General features: G+C 37.8%; 1 long non-coding RNA gene across 1 annotated transcript; it reads right to left on the reverse strand.

The window, feature by feature from the left end:
• Nucleotides 1–1,037: 1,037 nt before the first annotated feature.
• Nucleotides 1,038–6,554, reverse strand: LOC134501934 (uncharacterized). The gene is made up of 2 exons (XR_010068401.1): nucleotides 6,485–6,554; nucleotides 1,038–1,536 (listed from the first exon to the last, which is right to left on the reverse strand). It is a non-coding gene; the product is annotated as an uncharacterized LOC134501934 (long non-coding RNA).
• Nucleotides 6,555–8,457: the final 1,903 nt, after the last annotated feature.

Raw genomic sequence — 8,457 nt, forward strand, 5'->3', positions numbered from 1 at the left:
AGAACAATTGCACAGATGGCTCGCCCAAGCCGGGGCAGCCATCAACATAATCACCGGCCCACCTCACAGGGCTCCAGGGCACACACCTGCACTGGACACAGAAAGAGGACAATGGCGTTCGGCCGGTATCCGCCCTAATTGCCCATCAAGGCCAGTGTCTCACCGGGATTGCCCATCAAGAGGGCCGGGAATGGATGTACGGACAATGGAGGGCGGAAAGGGGCAAGGCCGACACGCGTGCATATTAAGGGAATGAGCGCAACACGTGCTCATTCCCGTCTTTCTCTCGTGTTCATATTCTTTCCCAATAAACCGGATTTCCTTAGCCTGCCTAAGTTTGAGTCCGCATCTCGTTGGGGAAAAGCTACACATCACAGATGCTTACAGATTATAATATAAACTCACTAGTCATGGATAACTGCAATCAGTATTTTGTAAGCATTTAAAATTGTTTCCTGGGGGCAAGTAATTTGATATTAAAATGAAAGAAAATTTTAAAAAAGAAAAAAAGAAAAGCATTATTTGATAGCCAGCTCTTTCTTATTAAATTTCTATTTTGGGATAACTTAAGTTTGTGTGCACTTGACTTTCTCCATGTGTGAAGGTTTGACCAGAAGTGTTTGTGCTCATACATGCCCACCTTAGAGGGAACAGAGCTTACATTGTATTTTTGTCAACTGTTCTTTTTATTACATTTTTTTTTCCAAAAACAAATTCTATGTTCAGCTGGTAGAATATATTATACCACTGGAAGATGTGAAGGACCAGTTGGGGATAGATTGTCCTGGAGAAAATCTATGTGGTTGCTAAGAGTTAACACCAACCTGATGACACATTATCCATCTATCTATCTATCTATCTATCTATCTATCTATCTATCTATCTATCTCTATCTATCTATCTATCTATCTATCTATCTATCTATCTATCTATCTATCTATCTATCATCTATCTATATGTCTAATCTTGTCTCAGCAGTTGAAATGCTTTTTTTAAAAAACTCACTGGAAATAAAACAAAACATATTAAAAAAAGAGTTGCATTTCTAACTCCTTTATCTTGGAGATGAGATATTTATTGGTAAGAATCTTTTTAACATGAAAGTTCATTGAAAGCTGAAGTTACGTGTCCATTTTTCAATCTTGTCCCAATATCATTCTTCTGCATACATCCCCTTAGGGATGATCACAAGACACAACTCTGCACTTCCCCATGTACTTTTGGGAGATTCAAACTATTATATTGGTATTACTTTGACTCAGTGGACTACATCTGAACTTCATATCCATCACTGCAGTTTATTAGCTTTCTGGGGGAATTATGAATATCTACTTTATTTGTCAAGCTCTGTAAAAGTTGAGTGACATGAAAAATCATCAGTCACAATTTGTAGAAGCATAAGTTTTCAGAATAAATTAGGTGTGCAATACACTTTGTTGACAGCTCAGCCAAGTTTGCCATATGGCTAATTATGTTGATCTCCAAGCTGTTGCATGTAAATGTTGTTTCCGGATCTCTGCTGTTCATTTGTCACATCTGAAAGAAAATCACAGATCTCTTTTAATGAATGGGTCTTGTACTCTTTCATTTTCTTTCAGTTTTCCCTCTCTTGGTAGTTCTAAATCCAATTGTGCTTTTGTGTCCACAGACACAATCTGATGGGTTTGGGATATTTTTGTCTTGTTTTTCATCAAGGGCTACAAGTAATACACCAATTAACTTGTTTAGATATTATCTGTCAGGAAAAAAATGCTCACTGGAATAAAAAGCTGTTTATTAGAATGTCTTGACTATGGGTAATTATGTAGTACAGAAAAATGAATAAGGATGCAGCTGGAAGAATAAATTAGATTGTACATGCTTTAGGTTGATCATCACCTATTCAATTACTTTAATGTTTCAAAGCTGAAAAACAGTATCAAAGGAAACAAATACTTACTAAATTATAAGAACTCTATGCTAGATTAGGCCAAAGGTTTCTCTAGTTTTGTCGTCTGTTTCTAGGTGTAGCCAGTCATAAACGTCATAGATATCTAAGATACTGTAGACATGATGGGCTGGATCCAAAGCAAATTAACACTTAAATCACACTGAAAGTAATATTAAATATTAATCATTACTAATAAATCCATTGGTTTTAATGGGACTTCAGCATCACAGGTAGTCCTCACTTGAGGACCACAGTTGAGACCAGAATTTTAGTTGCTAAGCAAAGCAATCATTAAGCGAATCTGACCCAACTTTATGACCTTTTTTGAGGTGGTCATTGAGCGAATCACCATGGCCATTAAGCAAACAACGTGGTGTTAAGCGAATCATGTGATTCCCCATTGATTTTGCTTGCTAGAAGCTGACCTGGAAGGTCAAAAATGGCAATCATGTGACCATGGGATGCTGCAATGGTCATAAATGTGAACTAGTTGACAAGAGCCCAAATTGTGATCATGTGACCATGGGGACGCTGGGATGGTCATAAGTGTGAGCACCGGTTGTAAGTCAGTTTTTTCAGCACCATTGTAAATCTAAACCATCACTAAATGAATGGTCCTTAAGTGAGGACTACCTATATTAACTTAATAAAAATCCAAGATAATAGGGACAGTAGTTAAGATGTCTTGTTTGTTCCTAGCATCTAATAACATCATCCTTCCCTGCACTTGTAGTTTCAATTGAGCCAATTTAATAATTAATGGACATTTACCAAAGTATTGTGCATGGCGTTAATCCTGGTTTAAATAGTAATTACAATATAGATATATCTTGCAATAATACATTTCATCAATTAAGTCAGAAAAGGAATATTCTGTCTCAAAAAGATAACACTTATCAATCTGAAGATAGCAAAAAACAGAAAAAATTGTCATCATATTGTATCCAATAAACATATTATCATCAATCTACTTTTAAATTTGAGAGTGGCAATATATATTTTATTTGTAAAATTATTCTTGTCATTTTCCATGGACAGCAACAACAGAGCTCTTGTGACATCACCAGACATCATTTTTCTCTACCCAAATGATGCTGAAATTTACCTTGTAATATGCACAGATCAGAAAGTAGAGAACTTATTTTCATTTCAAATCTGCTGAAGTAGATAAAAGCAAGCAGTACTTTAAAATATATTTCAACAAACCTGGAAAACAAACTTATGATTTTATGTTCCTTTTAGGATCAGGAATACTTTTAGCGCTATGTAGTTTTTAGCTAACATCTTCTTCTTTGATTCCTTTGCTCATGAAGTTGACTGTAGAAGCCATTGCCCAAGCCTACACAGATTTTTTGATACATAAAAGGACTCAAAGTTCCTCCTAAAAACAAGCATGTTTGCTATTGTGCAAGGACTTGGATTCAAAGTGCTAAGAGAATGATCTGTTCTGGGAAAGGAAAGTGTGAGGCTATAAATAGAAGAATTGTGATCTGTGTGAATACAGAGTGATATTTGTCCTCTAGCTGTTAAGAACATTCGCAGTGCAATTCAGATACAACAAATGAATGCTTTATCTCTTCACTTACCACTTTTGTTTGGGCACACCAAAGCTAAGTTTTATTTATTTTAAAAGAATGGATTGTGGAAACTTTCCTTACAATCAATTGTACATAAATAAATTGTACAAATACAATGTTGCCCTGGTTTCTCTTTTACATAATCACACAGACACACACCCACACCACTGCAATTACAGAGAGCTCTGGAGAATAATTCTTTATCTAGATCCATGGCAGTCTGGCTTTAGATCTAGGCATAGGATAGAAACTATGTTGGCTGCTGTCATGGATGATTTGGGGCAAGAACTTAGGTCATGTCCTGCCATTACCATCCTTGTCCTCCTGTATCTCTCAGAGGTCTGAACACGTTAGCCTTCTTGAGCATCTATGTGGTTAGGATTTGGGAATGTTTTAGGATATTCTATTCCTACACTGATGTGCAGTTAAAGAGAAAGAGGTTGGGCCTACAGGCATTCTGTTATGGAGTGCCACAGGGTCTAGTCCTGTTTCCTATCCTAGTCAACACATGAAGCCATTGGAAGATGATGTTCAACAGTTTGGATGATACTCAGTTATACATCTTCATCCTGGGCCCAGTGAAATATGTGTTATAGAAGTTCTGGCTCAATGCTTGGAGGTATCAAGGTTTGGACTGGGAGGAACAGGTCAGACTCAACCCTAGTCAGACAGTTGATAGGCTAGCTGAATTAAAAGGATTAAGTTATGTTTCCTCCAAAGACACATACATGTCACTTGGAATGACTTGGTGATAGATGCTCTGCTAGAACATATAATAAGGTAAAGGTTCCCGTTTAGTCATGTCCAACACTAGAGGGCAGTGCTTATCTCCCTTTCATGGCCAAAGAGCCAGCGTTGTCTGAAGACACTTCCGCGGTCGTGTGGCCGGCATGACAGACACAGAACCCTATTACCTTCCTCCCGAAGCGGTACCTATTTATCTACTCGCATTTGCATGCTTTTGAATTGCTAGGTTGGCAAGAGCTGGGGTGAGTGCAGGAGCTTATTCCGTCATGTGGTGCTCAGGTCTCGAACCGCTGAACTTGCAACCTTCTGGTCGACAAGCCTGGCGTCTTAACCACTGAATCACCATGCCCCCTTAAGAACATATAATACCTGTCAGGAAATATACCATTATGATGGAAAGATTAAATTTCCTCAAATCAGTGGACTACTCTCCTTCTTGCTGAACCATAAATAAACCAATTATACAACCAGCATTAAGTTAAGAAATGCATTGCAGATATCATGATGCTTGAAAGTGCTGTGTTGTTTAACCTAGGGAAATAGAGAAAATGAGCTCCTGATAGAATACTTACCAGCCCTGAGTGCCATATGAGGAATTCTTGGACAATTCTCTATCACTCTACGTTTTTGCTTAGGCTGTCCCTTTAGGCCCAATCTGAACTGAGGGAAAAGGCAAGAATTCTGCTTCTGCTTACTTGCTTCAGGGGTCAACAGGAGCAGAAGACTTCAAGGGATGGTAATTGCTGGCTCCTAATGTAAGCCATAGTATTTACTTTTGTATAATAGTACTTTTGTATAATAGTGCTTAGACTTCAAGGGCTTAGGAATAATTTCAGATTGTTGTGGATGTTCACAGTGTTTCTTTCCTGTCTTTTTTGTGTTTTGGATTCAGATTCAGTTTCTCTAGGCTTCAGTCCAATGTTCTGATGTGTGTTTCTGCCAAATGAAAATTTGGTTCTTCATTTATAGCTGTGCTAATAGCCACTTGATCCCATTTATTTACTACTTCCACAGTTGAGAAGTATGTGCTTTGTGGATTTGCCCTGCCTCACATTTTGTTCCATTTACCTTCCAGTTGGGCACAATAGTCTCATCTGTCCTGTAACTCCACAAACTTTGGGAAATGGTTTCAGATCAACCTATTGTTATCCTCACTACTGTGGAGCTCAAAATACATTAAAATCCACATAAGGCACCTTCCAGTTGTCCAATAAGAGAGCTTCAAAAGCAGCTTGAGGTGAAAGCTGCACCCCACATACATAGTCTGGCTGGCACTTGGAACATCTTAGCATTCGCAGGAGGGTTGCTGCAAAGCCACCAACATGCTATTCCTCCTCTCAATTTATTAAAATGTATTTAAAAACCAGACAAATAATACTGTGAGCTGGAGTCACTTGACCTGTACAGGGAAAGGGGACAGCCCAGAAGCTGAAAGGCAAGATGATGCCAGAATTCCTGCTGATGGGAAAATGGCCTTTTGCAAAGATTTGCAGAGCTCCAGCACTTCTACTTGAAAATCAAAGACAATGCACTTCCTGTAGAACTGCGGCTGAGTTGCAATAAATCACCTGAGCTGAGACTAGCAAAGGAGCATGTGGATATGGATCTGGGAATAGCAAAAAGTGTTATGTGTGCAGATGCCCTAAAGGTATGTATCACTTCCTAAGTTTGGCCTGCTTGGGAGTTATTGAAGAAAACCCTTTTTTAAAAAACAAATCAAATCAAACCTGAGTTTTGTTTTTATCTACCCCCCTCATGGAAACCAATCAAATGAAACTTAAGTTCATCACCATGCACAGACCCAATTTATACACCTGTATGGTGAGTGGATCTATGACTATACTTGCTTTATTTATTTATTTATCATACCTTTATCACCGCCCACCTCCCCCACATGGAGAGGGCAGTGGCTATACCTGTCATATAGCCACAAAACTCCCCAAACCTGCACCTATCAAAACTGAGAAAACCACTATTGCGCAATGCCTACTGAACTTTTTGTGAGTATACTTGGAGCCTATCAGGAAAAGTACACAGAATGTATTTCTGCATCAGCCTATCCCTGTTTATCCCCAGACTTGCAGTCATTCTTCAGCAGGGATCATTTCTGTATGTGGCTAGTTTCTAAAACCGATACTCTAATTGGAGCATCATGCAATTGTTTATCATTTTTTAGTTTGCATCTCATTTTGTATAGGCTAACAGTGCTCACTAGCACCTATGGACATACATTAACATCACTGCATGAAGATTCCTTGGTGTACTTATATGTATATGCATTATTAAGCCGTAAGACAAAAAGGTATAGCTGAAACGTTGCTGAACATATCATTAAAATAAGTTACATTTTCCAATATGTAGTGACTGAAACATAAAATTCACAAATCTAAATTGGAAGATGGCATTCTGCAAGTGTCCCAGCAGTGACCAGGTGCTCAGACAGTTGGTTCTTTTAGATCCAGAGACAATAAGCACACCAGTGGATAAAGAGATTTTAAGCTTTATTGTTAACTTAAGCAAACAGATTTAAACAGAAACACAGTTTAGGCAGATGAAACAGAAGCATAAAAAGCATAGCATAATATAAAGGAAGAGAAGGTGATACCTGGTCTCCCATAGGCTGTCAGGAGCCCCTTAAGAAAGATGGTGGAGATGCCCCAGGGCAGCTCCGTTTCCACAGCACCCAGCGCTCAGGTCTGTGCAGAAGGTCCCCAACTCACAAGGCAGCCCTAAGATTTTTATCAAAGTCTGGCCCTAAAGATTCATGACCCTTTTCCCATGGTACAGAGACTGCAGGATCTGACCTTGACGGGACAGTTCCCAGGGTCTGGAGCACCTGTCTGTGACATAATCCAAGAGCCTGGGAAGCTACACAGATAAGCTTAATAAAAACAATCTTGGGGTTTTCTCTTCTCCCCCGCATTTCAAACAGAAATAAAAAACAAGTCAGCTAAACATTAACATAACTCAAAATAAACTAAGCTTCTTCGTGTGAAGGAGAAAAATCAAAATATGTCACTTAAACTCCTCAAAATGCAATGGTCTTTTGCATTGCCACTACAGATGGTATATCACTATGCATCAGTGCCACACCAGTTGTGATTTCGAAATCCTTGGTGATACTAGGATGAGGACAATTATGTATGCATTCCTACTCAAAACCTAACCTACTGTAATTAGTAGATAGTATTTGCATTCTTGGCTGACAAAAAGCATTTTCATAGACCTTTTCTGCTTCCCATTCAACATCATAGTCTAAGAAGGGAGATACTTTACTTAACAGAAAAACAGATCCATAAGACAACGTAATCCTAAGTAATACAGCCCATACAGAAGTCTGCTTTTCCCACCATCAGAGAGTTGAGCTGTTGTCTCTGAGAGGAAAAAGGGAAAATAGGGAGAAAAAAACGTAGGTAAAAGACTTCATATACTTGCTATAATTTTAGTCCTCTTGCTATCAAAGTGAGACTTCCATTTAGCAGCTTTTTATCAAAGAATATAATGAATTGTTCAGTTCATTCTCTGAGCTTACAATTTTGCTTAATGCATCTGTTGATGTACAATTGTATTCTGTATTTTTTCATATTCACAGACAATATAGTAGAGGGAGGGCAAGGACCTCTAATTTAGGTTGCTAATGATTGTTTCAAGGGTCCAAAGAGGATTCTGCTTTTGATTCTTGTGATTAATTGTACAGTAAGTAGAATATATCTATAACAGAATATCTCTTAATATTCTTGTTGAATGGATGAAGTCAGAGAAAGCAAAAACAAAAATAAAATTTTGTTCTGCTGAGATTCCCACTGTATATAATGGAAACAATTCTTCCTCCAGAAGTTAAAACAATTTATAAATTCTTAGCTGAAATTCTTCTTTTAATGAGACACTCTTTTTTTTTTACATAAAGAAGTAAGTAAAAATGGCTTAACCTGGCTTATAAAGCTGCAATTTTATATACCATTTTACGTGTAAAAAAAAAATCTCATTGAACATGATAAATGGGAAATAACATTTAAAATACCTATTCAGGAACAGAATTTCAAGAAAGCTAGGGAAGACACACTATTTCAAGCCTTGAACTTAACAATTTATATCTTTAAAATACAAAAGGTACTATACTATAAGAATAAACAAATGATGAGTTCTGCTAGAGTTTATTAAAATACTAATACAAGTTAAAGTCACTACTAATTTCTCATGGAT

Source organism: Candoia aspera, chromosome 8, assembly GCF_035149785.1.
Source record: "Candoia aspera isolate rCanAsp1 chromosome 8, rCanAsp1.hap2, whole genome shotgun sequence".
Classification (NCBI taxonomy): Eukaryota; Metazoa; Chordata; class Lepidosauria; order Squamata; family Boidae; genus Candoia; species Candoia aspera.